This window comes from Mixophyes fleayi, chromosome 8 (assembly GCF_038048845.1).
Source record: "Mixophyes fleayi isolate aMixFle1 chromosome 8, aMixFle1.hap1, whole genome shotgun sequence".
NCBI lineage: Eukaryota > Metazoa > Chordata > Amphibia > Anura > Limnodynastidae > Mixophyes > Mixophyes fleayi.
The window spans coordinates 95,354,266-95,374,946 of NC_134409.1; positions in this window are offsets into that span (position 1 = coordinate 95,354,266).

The following is a 20,681-nucleotide window of genomic DNA, read 5'->3' on the forward strand; positions in this document are numbered from 1 at the left end:
TTATTTTTATCTTATTTTTAAACTTATTTTTCATCTTATTTTTTATCTTATTTTTTATCTTATTTTTATTTATTTTTTTAATACTTATTTTTCATCTTATTTTGTATCTCATTTTTATACTTATTTTTCATCTCATTTTTATACTTATTTTTCTATCTTATTTTTTATCTTATTTTTATACTTATTTTTCATCTCATTTTTATACTTATTTTTGTACTTATTTTTTATCTTATTTTTTAACTTATTATTATACTTATTTTTTATCTTATTTTTCATCTAATTTTTTATCTTATTTTTATACTTATTTTTTATCTTATTTTTCATTTTATTTTTATACTTATTTTTTCATCTTATTTTTCATCTTATTTTTTTATCTTATTTTTATACTTATTTTTTATATTATTTTTTATACTTATTTTTTCATTTGATTTTTCATCTTATTATTATACTTATTTTTTCATTTTATTTTTAATCTTATTTTTATACTTATTTTTCATCTTATTTTTATTCTTATATTTTATCGTATTTTTATACTTATTTTTTTATCTTATTTTTCATCTTATTATTATACTTATTTTTTATCTTATTTTTATTCTTATTTTTCTATCTTATTTTTTATCTCATTTTTATACTTATTTTTCATCTCATTTTTATACTTATTTTTCATCTCATTTTTATACTTATTTTTGTATCTTATTTTTTATCTCATTTTTATACTTATTTTTGCATCTTGTTTTTCATCTTATTTTTATTCTTATTTTTCATCTTATTATTATACTTATTTTTTATCTTATTTTTATTTATTTTTTTAATACTTATTTTTCATCTTATTTTTATACTTATTTTTTATCTTATTCTTTTATCTTATTTTTATACTTATTTTTTCTTCTTATTTTTATACTTATTTTTCATCTTATTTTTATACTTATTTTATTATCTTATTTTTATACTTATTTCTCATCTTATTATTTCTCTTTTTATATATTATTTTTCATCTTATTTTTCATCTCATTTTTATACTTATTTTTCTATCTTATTTTTTATATTATTTTTATACTTATTTTTTATCTTATTTTTCATCTTATTTTTATACTTATTTTTCATCTTATTTTTCATCTTATTTTTATACTTATTTTTTATCTTATTTTTTATCTCATTTTTATACTTATTTTTCATCTCATTTTTATACTTATTTTTGTATCTTATTTTTATCTTATTTTTACACTTATTTTTTATCTTATTTTTCATCTTATTTTTATACTTATTTTTTTATCTTATTTTTATACTTATTTCTCATCTTATTATTTCTCTTTTTTTATATTATTTTTCATCTTATTTTTCATCTTATTTTTTATCTTATTTTTTATCTTATTTTTATTTATTTTTTTAATACTTATTTTTCATCTTATTTTTTATCTCATTTTTATACTTATTTTTCATCTCATTTTTATACTTATTTTTCTATCTTATTTTTTATCTTATTTTTATACTTATTTTTTATCTTATTTTTCATCTTATTTTTATACTTATTTTTCATCTTATTTTTCATCTTATTATTATACTTATTTTTTATCTTATTTTTCATCTCATTTTTTATGTTATTTTTATACTTATTTTTTATCTTATTTTTTATCTCATTTTTATACTTATTTTTCATCTCATTTTTATACTTATTTTTGTATCTTATTTTTTATCTTTTTTTTATACTTATTTTTTATCTTATTTTTCATCTTATTTTTATACTTATTTTTTTATCTTATTTTTCATCTTATTTTTTTATATTATTTTTATACTTATTTTTTCATCTGATTTTTTATGTTATTTTTATTCTTATTTTTCATCTTATTTTTATACTTATTTTTTATCTTATTTTTTATCTCATTTTTATACTTATTTTTATATCTTATTTTTTATCTTATTTTTCATCTTATTTTTTTATATTATTTTTATACTTATGTTTTCATCTGATTTTTTATGTTATTTTTATTTTTATTTTTCATCTTATTTTTATACTTATTTTTTTAACTTATTTTTCATCTTATTATTATACTTATTTTTCATCTTATTTTTATACTTATTTTTCATCTTATTTTTATACTTATTTTTTTATCTTATTTTTTCATCTGATTTTTCATCTTATTTTTATACTTATTTTTTTATCTTATTTTTATACTTATTTTTCACCTTATTTTTCATCTTATTTTTATACTTAATTTTTATCTTATTTTTCATTTTACTTTTTATCTTATTTTTATACTTATTTCTCATCTTATTTTTATCTTATTTTTTATCTTATTTTTATACTTATTTTTCATCTCATTTTTATATCTTATTTTTATATTATTTTTATACTTATTTTTTTCTTATTTTTCATCTTATTATTATACTTATTTTTCATCTTATTTTTTATCTTATTTTTCATCTAATTATATTATTTATTTTTTCATCTTATTTTTTTTACTTATTTTTTATCTTATTTTTCATCTTCTTTTTATACTTATTTTTTTATCTTATTTTTCATCTTATTTTTTTTACTTATTTTTTATCTTATTTTTCATCTTATTTTTATACTTATTTTTTCATCTTATTTTTCATCTTATTTTTATATTTATTTTTTATCTTATTTTTATACTTATTTTTTATCTTATTTTTCATCTTCCTTTTATACTTATTTTTATCTTATTTTTATACTTATTTTTCATCTTATTATTATACTTATTTTTTATCTTATTTTTTATCTTATTTTTCATCTTATTTTTATACTTATTTCTCATCTTATTTTTTATCTTATTTTTCATCTTATTTTTTATCTTATTTTTCATCTTATTTTTAAATGTATTTTTCATCTTATTTTTTATCTTATTCTTTTATCTTATTTTTATACTTATTTTTCATCTCATTTTTATACTTATTTTTATATCTTATTATTTTATCTTATTTTTATACTTATTTTTTATCTTATTTTTCATCTAATTATATTATTTATTTTTTTATCTTATTTTTCATCTTATATTTATACTTTTTTTATCTTATTTTTCATCTTATTATATTTATTTTTTTATCTTATTTTTCATCTTATTTTTTATCTTATTTTTCATCATATTTTTATACTTATTTTTCATCTTATATTTATACTTATTTTTTATCTTATTTTTCATCTTATTATTATATTTATTTTTTCATCTTATTTTTTATCTTATTTTTATACTTATTTTTCATCTTATTTTTTATTTTATTTTAAGCTTATTTTTAATCTTATTTTTTATGTTATTTTTTATCTTATTTTTCATCTTATTTTTATACTTTTTAAAATTTTATTTTTCATTTTTTTTTTATCTTATTTTCATCTTATTTTTTTATCTTATTTTTTATACTTATTTTTCATCTAATTTTTTTATCTTATTTTTTATCTTATTTTTATATTTATTTCTCATCTTATTTTTTATCTTATTTTTTTATCTTATTTTTTATCTTATTTTTAAACTTATTTTTCATCTTATTTTTTATCTTATTATTATACTTATTTTTTATCTTATTTTTTCATATTAGTTTTTTATCTTAATTTTATAAATATTTTTTATCTTATTTTTATACTTATTTTTCATTTTATTTTTATTCTTATATTTTATTCTATTTTTCATCTTATCTTTTATCTTATTTTTATACTTATTTTTTATCTTATTTTTATACTTTTTTTTAATCTTATTTTTCATCTTATTATTATACTTATTTTTTATCTTATTTTTTATCTTATTTTTCATCTTATTTTTATACTTATTTTTTATTTTATTTTTCATTTTATTTTTATGCTTATTTTTATACTTATTTTTATATTTGTTTTTTATCTTATTTTTCATCTTATTTTTATACTTATTTTTTATCTTATTTTTCATCTTATTTTTATACTTATTTTTTATCTTATTTTTAAACTTATTTTTTATCTTATTTTTTATCTTATTTTTCATTTAATTTATTATCTTATTTTTCATCTTATTTTTATACTTATTTTTCATCTTATATTTTATCTTATTTTTTATCTTATTTTTCATCTTCTTTTTATATTTATTTTTTCATCTTATTTTTTATCTTATTTTTCATCTTATTTTTTATCTTATTTTTCATCTTATTTTTAAACTTATTTTTCATCCTATTTATTATTATTATTATTATACTTATTTTTATCTTATTTTTTCATATTATTTTTTATCTTATTTTTATAAATATTTTTTATCTTATTTTTCATCTTATTTTTATACTTAATTTTTATCTTTTTTTTCATCTTATTTTTATACTTATTTTTCATCTAATTTTTATCTTATTTTTATACTTATTTTTCATCTTATTTTTTTATCTTATTTTTTATTTTATTTTTCATTTTATTTTTTTATCTTATTTTTATACTTATTTTTCATCTTATTTTTATATTTATTTTTTATCTTATTTTTTTTATCTTATTTTTTATCTTATTTTTATATTTATTTCTCATCTTATTTTTTATCTTATTTTTTATCTTATTTTTTATCTTTTTTTTAAACTTATTTTTATCTTATTTTTTATCTTATTTTTTCTTCTTGTTTTTATACTTATTTTTCATCTTCTTTTTATACTTATTTTTTCATCTTATTTATTTATTTTATTTTTTATCTTATTTTTATACTTATTTTTCATCTTATTTTTCATCTTATTATTATACTTATTTTTCATCTTATTATTATACTTATTTTTCATCTTATTTTTTATCTTATTTTTATACTTATTTGAACAGATATCACAGCAGATAGAGAGAGAATGGCAGTAAATAATAGGAAAGTCAGTGACTTGCAGCAATCTTTGGTCAATGAATCAGCCTCTAGCTGATATAGTGGAAAGGCAGATTTGAACACGGAGATCAGGATGGACGTGAGTAGATGCAGGGAGGTAGCAGGCAGTGGCGGATCCAGGTGGGGCGATCGGGGCGCTCGCCCCCCCTAGCAGGGGCTTGCTGCCGACAGCTGCACACTGTGCAGGTCTGTTCAGCAGTGACAGTATGCTGCCCGGCTGCTCTGATTGTGTTTTAAACACAATCAGAGCAGCGGGACAGCACACTTTCACTGCTGAACGGACCTGCACATACTGTGCAGCCGCCGGCAGCCTTAGAACACAGAAAGGGGCGTGGCCTAAATCGCCCCCCCCCTAAAATCGCCCCGGGTAGGGCAAATGTCTGGGTCCGCCCCTGGTAGCAGGGAAGTCAGTGGTCTGCGTACAGCAAGTTGTACCATTGCTTATGGTGAAGAGACTTGTTTAGGTGCAGGTAGGTAGCGGGGAAGTCAGTGGTCTGCCTATAGCAAGTTGTACCACTGCTTATGGTGAGAAGACTTGTCCAGGTGCAGGTAGGTTGCGGGGAAGTCAGTGGTCTGCGTATAGCAAGCTGTACCACTGCTTACGGTGAGAAGACTTGTCCAGGTGCAGGTAGGTAGCGGGGAAGTCAGTGGTCTGCGTATAGCAAGTTGTACCACTGCTTATGGTGAGAAGACTTGTCCAGGTGCAGGTAGGTAGCAGGGAAGTCAGTGGTCTGCGTATAGCAAGTTGTACCACTGCTTAATAGGTGAGGATGTGTACAAGTGTTGATGAGTGGAAGCATACAAAGATAATAGGATGCAGACACTGAGAGCACAGAGGAACTTGATCCCAATAGGTATGCAGCGTATCCAACAAAGTCTATATAACGGTATGTGTGGCGCTGCTTGGTAGAGACTTGCTCAGCACAGATATGCAGGCCAATAATGGATAGTCAATCACAGTTATGCATATAACGACTGAGTAGTACGGTTATTCCAAACAGGTATGCAGCGTAACAATAACAGTCTATAGCAGGTATGGATACCGCTGCTGAGCATGGAGACTTTTCCTAGCGGATATGCAGAGTAAACATAGAAAGTCAATAACAGATAGGCATACCGCTATTCAGTAGAACAGTCTGTCCACAGGGAGATGCAGGAACTGCAGAGACGCTGGATGGTAGAGAAGAGTGTAGGAACCAATGGTGAGTAGATCCGGTAATCAGAGTCCAGCTGAGGACACAGGCAGGAAACAGAAGACTATAGCAGGTATGGAAACCAGAGATGAGTAGCACAGGGAATCCACAGGAACTGAAGACACTAGTAGTACACAGGAGATAGTAGCGGGGTTGGAAACCAGCGATGAGTAGATCAGGAATCAGCAGGAAACTGAAGACACTAGTAGAACACAGGGAATGAGACTCCAAGATCAGGCAATGAGGTAATGCACACAGGTGCCTTAAATAGGGAGTTGCCTGATCAACCAATTTGGATTAAAAGCAACAGTCACAAGAGTTCTTGGGAGCTGCGCATGCGCAGTCCATTAGGATGGCGGACGGCCGCGGTTTAGGACAGGTGCCGGCAGGAAGGCTAGGGAGCCACGCACCAGCGCAGAGGCACTCACGGTCTGGTGAGTGACACCCCAGTGCTGCAACTTGCTGACCCTAGCTTAAAAACCATTTGTAGATTATAGTGACAGATGTGTTTTTATTATTGCCAAAACATTTGAAAGCCAGCTTGGAAAACCAAAAGTCCTTGGCTCATTTTCAGAGATTTTGAAGGTCCCATAAGGTGCAAACTTATTACCTACTGTACTATGTATACCTAATCAGTCATTCATTAACTGGCTATTTGTCAATATTCTCATCATCCACAGTATTTGATATCCCTCCACTAATTCAGTGACGCTGTACAGACAGACCTGATTCTCATCAGTACTTGCCCCATTGGAGCTTACAGACTTAAATTCCCTAATATATCCACACAGACTACTGACAATTTTTTAAATCTCCAAATTAACCACCCAGTAGTGCTTTGTGTCTATCATGTTTATCTCCTGTCTTTTGTAGTAGTTAATATTTGTCTCTGCTGGCAATGAGAAGGTTATTTAAAATGTCTGATCACATGATTATCGTAATACTATCATTTATTAAGCTGGTGTTTCTTTGAACAATACCCTGATTTTTTGGCCTTGTTTCCAACAGACGGGCACGTTGGGAACGGCGTCAACACTGGAACGACGGCAGCCAGAGGAGGTGACGGACAACAGGGAGGAGGAGGTGCCAGACAACAGGGAGGAGGAGGTGGAGGAGGTGCCAGACACCAGGGAGGGAATGGAGGAGGAGGAGGAGGCCGAGGCCAACCAGGAGGAGGAGAGGCCAGAGGTGGTTGCGGCGGGCAGCCAAGAGGTGGAGGCATTGGGAGATAGTTAGTATTTGCATTAAATGCTGGACATAATTAGATAACATTGAGATGACCATTATACTTGTAAATAATCCCTGCTGTCACACATGTTAAATACAAGTGGACATAAATGTCAGAGGTTTCAATCATAATGATCCTACACGTTTTTAAAAAAAATTAAAAATAAAAACACGGCCAGAGGCAGCTAAACACATGGCCACGCAGGGCAGGGCCCACACGAGCAGAGGGGCCCGATAGGTTTGTCAACTTGTCAGTATATTATTCTATTGAATTTTAATTCAATTATAGACCTTTTTTTTTATTCCTGTGAGTGGTTGTGTAGGTAGGGCCCCAGTGTAGTGCTTTGCCCTGGGGCCTATAATGCTGTTAAGACAACCCTGTCCACGCCTCTCGCCCCTGGGCACACCAGAATTTTGCATATCTCTAAAAATGCTAACCAAAAGCCTTATCAATGTCTAGTGGGTGGGCAAATGCATTTGTAGCAACAGTTTAAAGTTATGTAACAGTACATATCTTTAGTAAGTCCTGTCTGCTTATAAAATTAGTGTGCCATGGACTTATCTGTTTCTTTATTTTTTTTACAGCATACATTGAGCAAGCTTGGCAGTTGCTAGCCCTCCCCCAATCGGTTGCAGAACTACAGGTGGATATAGAGCGGTATATCCCAAAAATGCAAAAAAAAATTAAAAAACATACCAGGAAAATTGGAAAAAAAATGCGGGTATAGGCCTATTTAAATTTGTACATTTTTTATGGTTTAATATTTGTAAATAGATTTTTTTTAAAATTATTCTGCAAACAAACCAAAGTTAAGAAATAAAAAGATTGGTGTGTGTGTCTTTTTTAATATATTACAAATGCACAACATGTGGGACAAAGGTCAATAAAGAATGGATATGGACTCCAAAAACATTTAAGCGACAGATTTTTGTCACAAGTCCATCATCGTTGCAACATTTATATAGCCCTACTATTGGCTCTCAGCAAATAAAGATACACAAAGTATTTTGAAAGGAAATCCACACCAACATGTGAATAACAGTAACTCCATACACATAAGGCAATGGTCAGGAATCCAACTCAGGACACCAGCACAGGGAGTCAGAGGTACTAAAGAATAAGCCACGTGCAGAACCAGTGTTTGCTATAGTATTTGTATTAGTATTTGGTAAGACAAGAAGATGTTGAAATCACATCCAAGCACAAGCAGTAGCTGAAGAAAAAAAGGTTTGCATATGCTATTTCCATGTGACAAAAGAAACACGTGCCCTCCACCACCAATCCACCCCTCCAAGAGTTAGGCCATCCGTAGTAATAGCAGACACATAAATAATGTGCCCTGGGGGCAAGATTCATTAAAAAGGTATATGGCAAGTGCCATAGCTCATTAACTAGTTCCCCAAATCATGTGCCATTGTAGTCATAGTCTAAGGTTAACTTCAAGTGTCAAAGCAAAGCCAGTCACACATTGAAGAGAACATCCAGACTGTACACAGATGAGTCCATGTTTGGGAATTGAACTCATGCCCTCAGTGCTATAAGACAGAAGTGCAACCGATGGAAATCACCTGTCAGGTGCCGTTTCCGCGCTCTCCACAGGCACCTTCTCTCCGCAATCCACGTCCTGTTGCCAAGCAGCAGAACTCTATCTCTACTCACCTGTCTGCAGCCAGCATATCTAAACCGCCTAAATCTCCCTAACCCAATCAGGAGGCACCTAAGAGTACTTAAAGCAGCCTCTGACACCTGTCTAGTGCCAGAGTATTGGTTCTACCCTGCTCCAGCATTTAGTTTGCATTCCTGTTCCTGAACTCCTGTGTATAGACTCCTTGGCTTGTTTGACCTCTCTTCCGGATTTCCCTTGTACTTCGCTGCCCGCACTGGTATTGACCTTTGGACCGTCCCTAACTACTCTTGCCTACTCTCCATGGTACCTCGCTTCCTTGGTTTCCACTCGGCCTGTCTGACTACCCCATTTGCTGCACTGGTGACTTCCTGGGAGAACCGCGACCTGCACATCACACGCAGCCAAGCCCAAACCTCCTTGCGGGGGTCCCAGGTGAACACCGGTGGTGTGTTAGACTCCACACCTCTCAGGTTAGTAGCGCTAATACCAGTCAGTGATATTCTCTGTGTAAAAGTGTGACAGAATACTCTGGCCATGAGCGGACCGGACGAACCTTCGGGCCGCAACTTATTACTTCACCTGGGTCAGAGAGTGGAACGACAAGAATCCAACCAGGCACAATTATTGCAATGCATTCAGGGAGTCATCTCCTGTCTGGACTCCTTACAAGCATTGCCACCTACTACTTCCTCAGCCGCCACATCCTCTGCTGCATCAGATCCTATCGTCCCTGCTAGGGGTGCTACCATCAGACGCCTCCGTCTTTCTCCTCCCGAGAAATACGATGGCGATCCGCTGAAATGCCGTGGCTTCCTCAACCAGTGCTCTATTCAATTCAAATTGGTTTCGAACAATTTCTCGTCAGAAAGAGCTAAGGTGGCCTCTTTGATTTTGCTCCTCTCAGAGCAAGCATTGGCCTGAGCTTCCCCTCTCTGGGAACGGGATGACCCTATACTGCAAAATTCTGTGGTCTTCATTGAAAGATTCCGCAAAGTATTTGATGAACCCGGAAAAATCTCTTCAGCCGCCTCCGGTCTCATAGGAATACGCCAAGGCTCTCTTACAACTGGACAATATGCGGTGCAATTTCGGACCCTTGCAGCCGAACTCCGGTGGAACGATGAAGCTCTCATCGCTACCTTCTGGCAAGGTCTTAATGAGCGTATCAAGGATGATTTAGCTTCTTGTGATCTTCCTTCCAATCTGGATGACCTCATATTCCTGTGTATTAAGGTGGACATCCGCCACAGGGAACGTGCTTTTGAACGGGACCGCACTCGCCGGCAGTTTCCTCGTCTAGCACCCAACTTTATCCCTCCTACTCCACCTGCAGAAGAACCTATGCAGATCGGCCGTTCTCGTCTGTTCCCAGAGGAACGTGAGAGACGTATGAAAAACCGCCTCTGTTTGTATTGCGGTGAACCAGGACATCTTCTCTCCGTTTGTCCCAAAAGGCCGGGAAACGCCACCTCCTAGGTGATAATAGGGAGGTCAACCTAGGACCCCAGTCCCCTTCTCCCTACCTTCGGAAGGAGTCAGAGTTTTTGATGCCAGTCACCTTGGTTTTCCCTAATGGCCCATTTACTACCTGGGCCTTTGTGGACTCGGGGTCCGCAGGGAACTTCATCTCTTCCAAACTTGTGACCGAACTCTGTCTGGATACTATCCCTTTGGCTCAACATTTGATGCTCACTGCTGTGGACGGAAATCTCTCTCTCTACTTCCCCACTCCGGATGGAGATAGGAGCACTTCACTCCGAGAGTATAAGTTTCCTTGTGCTACCCCAATCGGTTAACCCTATCATCCTGGGGCTACCATGGCTGAAGCTCCATTCTCCACAATTTGACTGGCAGCGAGCTCAAGTTATCCGCTGGGGTTCATCCTGCAATAAAAGATGTCTGAGATCCGTTTTCCCATCAAAACCCAAGCTGGCCTGTCTCTGTACTTCTTCTCTGGTGGGCCTTCCAGTTCGCTGATGTGTTCTCTAAAACCGCTTCTGAAATCCTTCCTCCTCATCGGCCTTGGGATTGCCCCATCGACCTCATCCATGGAAAGAACATTCCTAGAGGCAGGGTATATCCGCTGTCTTTGCCCGAGACACAGGCTATGTCGGAGTATGTTACTGAGAACCTCAGGAGGGGATTCATTAGGAAATCATCTTCTCCAGCAGGGGCAGGCTTCTTTTCTGTAAAGAAGAAGGACGGCTCTCTCAGACCGTGCATTGATTACAGGAGACTAAATGCCATCACGATTAAAAATTGTTAGCCCCTTCCTTTAATCTCTGAGCTCTTTGACCGTATTCGAGGGGCACAAATCTTTACTAAGTTGGACCTCATGGGAGCCTATAACCTAATCAGAATTCGCAGAGGAGATGAGTGGAAAACCGCATTTAATACCAGAGACGGCCACTATGAATACCTGGTGATGCCATTTGGGCTCAGTAACGCCCCAGCGGTCTTTCAGGACTTTGTGAATGAGATATTTAGGGATTTGCTCTACCAATCAGTGGTTATTTATTTGGATGATATCCTAATCTTTTCCCAAGACCTGTCTACTCATCTCATGCATGTCAAAGAGGTGTTTTCTTGTTTACGTGCTAATCTCCTATTCTGCAAGCTCGAGAAATGTCTCTTCAATTGCTCGCAAGTACCCTTCCTAGGATATATTGTATCAGGCTCCGGCCTTCAGATGGATCCAAGCAAATTGGAGGCTATTCATAATTGGCCTCAACCTTTCCGTCTCAAGGCTACCCAGCGTTTTATTGGCTTTACGAATTATTATCACCAATTCATTAAGGGTTTTTTCTACGTTAATCTCTCCTATTACTCTCCTCACTCGGAGTGGCGGCCAATCCAAGTCTTGGCCCCCAGAGGCTGTACGAGCATTTCTAGCCATCAAGGAGGCCTTCTTGTCTGCACCCATCTTATCTCAACCCGATCAAAATAAACCGTTTTTCCTAGAGGTGGACGCATCCTCTGTTGGGATTGGAGCAGTACTGTCCCAAAAGAATTCTGTAGGCCTTCCTATTCCTTGTGGTTTTCTCTCCAAAAGATTTTCGGCCAGTGAAGCCAACTACGGGAATGGGGACAAGGAACTTCTCGCCATCAAGACCGCCCTGGAGGAATGGCGCTATCTGTTGGAGGGGGCGCGCTCTCCCATCACAGTGTATACAGATCATGAAAATCTCACATACTTGCAGTCTGCACAATGTCTGAACCTTTGACAGGCCCGCTGGTCGCTATTTTTTAACAGATTCCAGCTGATACTAACTTTCCGGCCCGGTACCAAGAATTTGCGTGCTGACGCATTATCTCAATCTTTTGACTTCTCCGATGTCTCGTCATCTATGGTTGCCAAACCTATCCTCAATCCTTCCACAATTGTAGCCTTGACCAATTCCTCTTTCAAGACTCCTCTTCCTGGTCGTTCTTTTGTACAGGAACATCTACGCATTAAACTCCTAAGATGGGCTCATAACGCCAAATTCGCTGGTCATACTGGGGTTAAGAAGACAGTTGCTCTTCTATCTCGCCTTTATTGGTGGCCCTCATTGCCCTCGGATGTCCTGAAATTCATCCGCGCTTGTGAGGTCTGCGCCCAACACAAGATCCCGAGGAGACCCCCTGCCGGTCTTCTCCATCCTCTGCCCATTCCGGACCTTCCATGGCTTAGTATCAGCATGGATTTCATTACAGAAATTTCATTGTCAGAGGAAGAAGTCCAAAGGCGACTGAAGAATATTAAGATAAATAAAGCTTCAGGTCCAGATGGCATACACCCAAGGGTCCTTATGGAGTTAAACTCGGAAATAGCTAGACCGCTATTCTTAATTTTCAGAGATTCAATCTCATCAGGCTCAGTACCAAGGGATTGGCGAATAGCAGATGTGGTGCCGTTGTTTAAAAAGGGGACGAAATCACAACCAGAGAATTATAGACCTGTAAGCCTGACATCAATAGTGGGGAAACTACTGGAAGGTATTTTAAGGGACAGTATTCAGGATTACTTGGTACGCAATAAAATTATTAGTGGGAATCAACATGGATTTGTGAGGGATAGGTCATGTCAAACTAATCTAATTAGTTTCTACGAGGAAGTTAGTGGGAACTTAGACCAGGGCAGGACAGTAGATGTGGTCTACTTAGATTTTGCAAAGGCCTTTGATACAGTGCCACACAAGAGGTTGGTTTACAAAATAAGGGAACTGGGTCTAGAAATCAAAATTTGTACTTGGATCGAAAACTGGTTAGAGAATAGGGAACAGAGAGTTGGGATAAATGGAACATTTTCTAATTGGTCAAAGGTCTTAAGTGGAGTACCTCAAGGTTCCGTGCTGGGACCACTCCTTTTTAATATATTTATTAATGACCTTGGTGATGGTTTAGAGAGTAAGGTTTCTATTTTTGCAGATGACACTAAACTCTGTAAGGTAATAAAATCAGAGCAAGATGTAGCTTCTCTACAGAGGGACTTAAATAAACTGGAGGATTGGGCGGCTAAATGGAATATGAGGTTTAACACAGATAAATGTAAGGTTATGCATTCAGGGATCAAAAACAAGAACGCAATCTATAAATTAAATGGAATTAATTTGGGAGAATCTATAATGGAAAAGGATTTGGGAGTGCTCGTAGACAGTAGACTTAGCAATAGTGCTCAATGTCAAGCAGCAGCTGCAAGGGCAAGCAAAGTATTGGCATGCATAAAAAGGGGCATAGATGCAAGGAAAGACAGTGTAATTTTGCCACTGTATAAATCATTGGTAAGACCTCATCTTGAATATGCAGTACAGTTCTGGGCACCACTCTATAAAAAAGATAATTTGGAACTAGAAAGGGTTCAGAGAAGGGCGACAAAATTGATAAAGGGTATGGAGTCATTAAGTTATGATGAAAGGTTAGTCAGTTTAGGCATGTTTACTTTAGAAAAGAGGCGTCTAAGGGGAGATATGATTACTATGTACAAATACATTAGGGGTCAATACAGTGAACTTTCATGGGAACTTTTTACCCCAAGGACCATACACAGGACACGTGGTCATCCCCTAAGGTTAGAGGAGAGGAAATTTCACAACCAGCAAAGGAAGGGGTTCTTTACAGTATGGGCAGTCAAGATATGGAATTCATTGCCAGGGAAGGTTGTGATGGCAGATTCAATAGATATGTTTAAGAAAGGGTAAGACAAATTTTTAGCGGAAAGGTGTATCCAGGGATACGACCGTTAATTTAAAATAAAGGATAGTAGTGGATATAGGGTAAAAATTGGATTGCAATATTGAGTCTGGGGGGATTTTCAAAATTGAAACAGATGGGCGGTTGCCTACTCTGGATTAATTTCAAATATAAGTGCAGGATCGCAGGAGATCCAAAATAGGTTGAACTTGATGGACTGGTGTCTTTTTTCAACCTCATCAACTATGTTACTATGTTACTATGTTACTATGTTACAGACCTTCCTGCCAGTCATGGCTTTAACACCATCTGGGTGGTGGTGGACTGCTTTTCGAAATTAGCCCACTTCATTCCCCTCAAGGGATTACCTTCTGCCTCCCAGCTGGCTCTCCTGTTCATCCGAGAGATTTTTCGCCTTCACGGCTGCCCGAGGGACATCATTTCTGATCGTGGAGTCCAATTTGTCTCCCAATTCTTGAGATCCTTTCGCAAACAGCTTGGGATCAGCCTAAAATTCTCCTCTGGGTACCACCCGCAAACTAATGGGCAGACTGAACGGACCAATCAGGACCTGGAGGCATTTCTGAGGTGCTACTGTTCGGATCAACAGTCGTCCTGGAGTGAACTTTTACCCTGGGCAGAGTTTACCCATAATAACTACCAACACAAGTCCACGGGTAACTCTCCCTTCTTTACCATATACGGGAGACATCCCATTCTCCCCACCTTCTCTGATCTTTCGGATTTCTCGGTACCTGCTGCGCAGAATATGGTACACAATTTTTCTCAAATTTGGTCCCAAGTACGTTCCAGATTACTACAAACTTCTGACCGTTACAAACACTTTTCAGATCGGCATAGAAGGAATCTCCCTGTACTTCGGGGAGGAGACAAAGTCTGGTTAGCTACCCGCAACCTTAGACTCAAGGTTCCCACTATGAAATTAGCTCCACGCTATATTTGGACCCTTTTCCATTTCTCATGTGATCAACCCTGTCACCTACAGACTTCATCTACCAGCTTCCCTGCGGATTCATAATATTTTCCATATATCTCTGCTTAAACCACTCATTCTCAACGAATTTTCAAGCAAAACCTCTCCACCTCCTCCTGTCAAGACTATTAGTGGTGAAGAATTTCTGGTAGAACGCATTCTGGAATCTCGTATCTCTAGAGGAAAACGCCAATTTCTCAATCATTGGAAGGGCTACGGCCTAGAGGAGAGATCTTGGGTCTATGAAGAGGATATTCATGCTCCACGTCTGTTGGCAAGATTTCTGCGGGATTACTGCACCACCCGTAAGAAAAAAGGGGAGGATCCTGTCAGGTGCCGTCTCCGCGCTCTCCACAGGCGCCAGAGATGGGCACCTTCTCTCCGCAATCCACGTCCTGTTGCCTAGCAGCAGAATTCTATCTCTACTCACTTGTCTGCAGCCAGCATGTCTAAGCCGCCTAAATCTCCCTAACCCAATCAGGAGGCACCTAAGAGTACTTAAAGCAGCCTCTGACACCTGTCTAGTGCCAGATTATTGGTTCTACCCTGCTCCAGCATTTAGTTTGCATTCCTGTTCCTGAACTCCTGTGTATAGACTCCTTGGCTTGTTTGACCTCTCTTACGGATTTCCCTTGTACTTCGCTGCCCGCACTGGTATTGACCTTTGGACCGTCCCTGACTACTCTTGCCTCCGTGGTACCTCGCTTCCTTGGTTTCGACTCGGCCTGTCGGACTACCCCATTCGCTGCACTGGTGACTTCCTGGGAGAACCGCGACCTGCACAGCGCACGCAGCCAAGTCCAAACCTCCTTGTGGGGGTCCCTGGTGAACACCGGTGGTGTGTTAGACTCCGTGCCTCTCAGGTTAGTAGCGCTAATACCAGTCGGTGATATTCTCTGTGTAAAAGTGTGACACCACAATGCTACTCGACTGTGGTGAGCATTCTGTTTTGGTAAAGCTGAGTACATCACATAACCTGAAAGTTGTAGATCCAGATTAAACTAGTTTTGCAGGCAATGTTGCATTTAACTTCAAGGAGCCTGTCCCCTGCAAATCCACCCCCTCCATACCCCCTCTTAGGCCATTCGTAGTAATAAATGTCAGCATGCGTATAATAATGTGCATGTAAACTGTGGTCCATGCCGCTTTATGAAAGTTCAAACATTGACATTGTCAGCCATGAAAAAAGGAACTTGCCATAATAAAGTTGCATTAGAGTGGTAGATACATGTTAAATATGAGGGCAGATTTGACATTGTGGTTGAGCGTGCAGAACAAAGTTTTAAAAAAACAAAAAAATTGGGGCAAGTTCCTGAGGTGTTTGGTAGATGAATGATTAAAGTCCACAGTCTGCACACAAATGTTATGGGTATGCTTGGTATTTGAGCTCATGCCTTCATTTTGGTGAGTCCAAAGTGCTAACCACTGAGCTACCTGTGAGATTCCTATTTCATATGTAATTTGTCTGAATAATGAAGAGTATTATTAACTATCAGTTTCCTGTGTAGCACGCATGCTGTATTGTTGCTCTTCTCCCTGGTTTTTCAATTATCAGTTTGTGTTAGTGGTTAGCTATCCCACTTTCCAAAAAGGCAGTCATGAGTTTTTATCCAGAATGTATGTAGTATATTCCATCTGGGTCATTATGAAAATGCACAGCAAGAGTATGCTGTGCATTTTCATAATGACCCAGATGGAATATACTACATACATTTTCATTCTTTATTCATTTGATTTTATTCTAGCGTTGTGCATACATTTTGCGTACTATACGGCCACTTGAACTCCAAAGCATACAGAGCCCTTCAGCAATTCTGTCTTTTAGGGAAAGGTGTGGATTACGCTAATTAATAGCAAACGACAAACATTATTCAAAGTGTACCATGTCTGTTAAATTTGACAATGAATAATTAGGTAACAGCTATATCGTCCCGTTAGCGACTTTTTACCTTGCCTCTTACCTTCTACCTTGTCTAAAAAAATGCAGCTGGGTGTGTTTTCCGACTCTTGGATTCTTATTTCTATAGTGTAAGTGTAAAAGACCATAAGTGGGTGTGTTTTTTGAGTTTGAGCAATCTAACCGCCTAATTTGTAAGATTTGTAAGATTTTTTGTAAGATTTTCTGGCAGAACGAACAATTAACGGTGAGAAGGCCTGCTTAGATACCAATGATACCACTAATGTAACACCTGTTATCAAACAAGAAAACATTGATGTTGAATCCCTAGATATGAAAGAAGTTATACACAAAGGTATTTCAGTGAACATGTATAGACAACTAAATGCTTTGGTCACATACCTGTACCGTTATAATTAACCAATTAACCAAAATGGAGCCTGTTTTCCAGAATATATGGAGGTTAAGCCCGCTATTATTGCGATTACGCCATAGGGACCACAACATAAACTGATCTCAAGCAGTGTGCAAGGTGAGCAAATGAGAGTATTTTTGGTGTTGGGTATAAATTACAGATATAGAAGTTTAATGGTAAACATTTTTTATTTCCTTGTTTCGTAGGGAAAGAAATCAAAGGGGATAGAAACCCAAGTGACATCAAGAAAAAAATGAAAAACCTTGAGAAAATTTTTGTTGAAATGTGTATGCTGTTTGGAACTGTTCTGCCACAAACCAGTAGCACCTTTAGGGGGATATTCAATTGTTAGCCAGAACCGCTAAAATCCTGCGCTCGAAAAATATTACCGTTAATACGGTAATATCTCGCTGGATTTCAGCTCACAGCTCCCTGAGCTGTGAGCTGAAATCCAGCGAGTAAATTACCGTATTAACGGTATTTACACACAATATTACCGTATTAACGGTAATATTTTTCGAGCGCGGGATTTTAGCGGTTCTCGCTAACAATTGAATACCCCCCTTAAAGTGTAATACTATTTTTTTCACTTGTCGTGTTCTGCAATAAAAAAAATTGTACTTATTTTCCTGCAATAAAACTGTTGCATGAACACTGTGTGGTTTATGTTGGGTATTTTACAAATATTAGTTAATAAAGGATAATATGACTTTATAAGTTTAATAGTTTATAAAGGTATAAGTTTATAAAGAGTAAATATGAATAGATTCCCAACATAGATGCAAAGGGTAATAACACACGTGCTTTATACAAGTGTAATGGTCTGCAGACAAGTGCAATACACATCTATACAAAACACAAGTCAGTGATGTGCGGATACCGCACCACGTGGAACTGGTACAGGCATCACAAATTTACAAACACACGCCCCCCCCCCCAGGTCTAGGAAGTATTGGAGGATTGTCGTGGATCAGTCGGAAGTTTATACACATTACACAACGGAAAGGAGATTGGAACAAAAATATTTAACGGTACAACCAACCAAATGAGGCGACAATCGTCCATTTTGGCAGACTTTCAACCATTGTGTCACTACACACACTGACCCGACTTTCAAACGAGCGTATCGTCGGCTGCTTGAGCCGATTATTGGACAAAAACCCTGTAGTGTGTACCTAGCATAAGTTATAGTGAGGCTGATTTCAAAATAAGTGTCACGGGCACTAGGAGTCTTGCCCAGGAATTCACCAGATGACTGGGCTTACCAGAGTGGTGAAGTTAACACAACGGTCCTCTGGTAGCAGGGTGACTAGCAGAACATATATCACAGCAGATGGAGAGAGAATGCCAATACACAATAGTAAAGTCAGTGACTTGCAGCAATCTTGGTCAATGAGTCAGCGACTAGCTGATATTGTGGAAAGGCAGATTTGAACACAGAGATCAGGATGGACGTGAGCAGATGCGGGCAGGTAGTAGGGAAGTCAGTGGTCTGCGTACAGCAAGTTGTACCACTGCTATGGTGAGAAGACTTGTCCAGGTGCAGGTAGGTAGCGGGGAAGTCAGTGGTCTGCGTACAGCAAGTTGTACCACTGCTTATGGTGAGAAGACTTGTCCAGGTGCAGGTAGGTAGCGGGGAAGTCAGTGGTCTGCGTACAGCAAGTTGTACCACTGCTTATGGTGAGAAGACTTGTCCAGGTGCAGGTAGGTAGCGGGAGAGTCAGTGGTCTGCGTACAGCAAGTTGTACCACTGCTTAATAGGTGAGGATGTGTACAAGTGTCGATGAGTGGAGGCATTCAAAGGATAATAGGATGCAGACACTGAGAGCACAGAGGAACTTGATCCCAACAGATATGCAGCGTATCCATCAAAGTCTATAACGGTATGTGTGGCGCTGCTTGGTAGAGACTTGCTCAGCACAGATACGCAGGCCAATAATGGATAGTCAATCACAATTATGCATATAACGACTGAGTAGTACAGTTAGTTCCAAACAGATATGCAGCGTAACAATAACAGTCTATAGCGGGTATGGATACCGCTGCTGAGAGGGAAAACTTGTCCTAGCGGATATGCAGAGTAAACGTAGAAAGTCAATAACAGATAGGCATACCGCTATTCAGTAGAACAGTCTGTCCACAGGAAGATGCAGGGACTGCAGAGACGCTGAACGGCAGAGACGAGTGTAGGAACCACAGGTGAGTAGATCCGGTATTCAGAGTCCAACTGAAGACACTAGTAGAACACAGGAGACTGTAGCGGGTATGGAAACCAGCGATGAGTAGAACAGGAATCAGCAGGAAACTGAAGACACTAGTAGAACACAGGAGACACCTTCAGAGACTCACAGGGAATGAGACTCAAGATCAGGCAATGAGGTAATGAGCACAGGTGCCTTAAATAGGGAGAGTTGCCTGATCAACCAATTAGATTAAAAGCAACAGTCACAAGAGTTCTTGGGTGCTGCGCATGCGCAGTCCATCAGGATGGCGGACGGCCGCGGTTCAAGATAGGTGCCGGCAGGAAGGCTAGGGAGCCACGCACCAGCGTAGAGGCACTCACGGTCCGGTGAGTGACAGTACCCCCCCTTTTAAAGGTGGGCACAGAACACATGGAGCCGGGTTTGCCCGGATTCTTGGAATAGAATTCTTTTAGAAGAGCTGGGGCGTTGAGATCATCTGCCCGGATCCACGAACGCTCCTCTGGACCAAAGCCCTTCCAATGTACAAGGAAACGAAGAACTCCTCGCAAAATTTTTGCATCTAATATATGAGTGATCTCAAACTCCTCCTCTTGATGAACTTGAACTGGCCGAGGTGCTGAAGGAGGAACAGAGAAACGGTTGATGATAAGAGGCTTGAGTAATGACACATGGAAGGCTTTGGAGATACGAAGGTTCTTAGGTAGTAGAAGTTTGAAGCAGACTGGATTTATCACTTGAGTGATCCTATATGGACCAATGAAACAAGGAGCGAACTTCATAGATGGAACCTTCAAGCGAATATTTTTGGTAGAAAGCCATACACGATCTCCAATCTTAAGTGGTGGAATAGCCCCCTCTTTTTATCCGCAAAGGACTTGTATCTGGCAGATGTTTTCTTTAAACAGGTTTTGACCTGAGACCAGATATTTTTGAAGGTCTGACAAACAGTCTCCACAGCAGGAACTTGGGTGGGAGGAAGGGCAGGAAATTCCGGGAAAGACGGATGGTGATCGTAAACCACAAAGAATGGACTTCTTGAAGATGACTCGTGATACATGTTGTTATGGGCGAATTCAGCCCGTGGGAGTAAATCTACCCAGTTGTCTTGGTTGGCTGAGGAGAACATCCTAA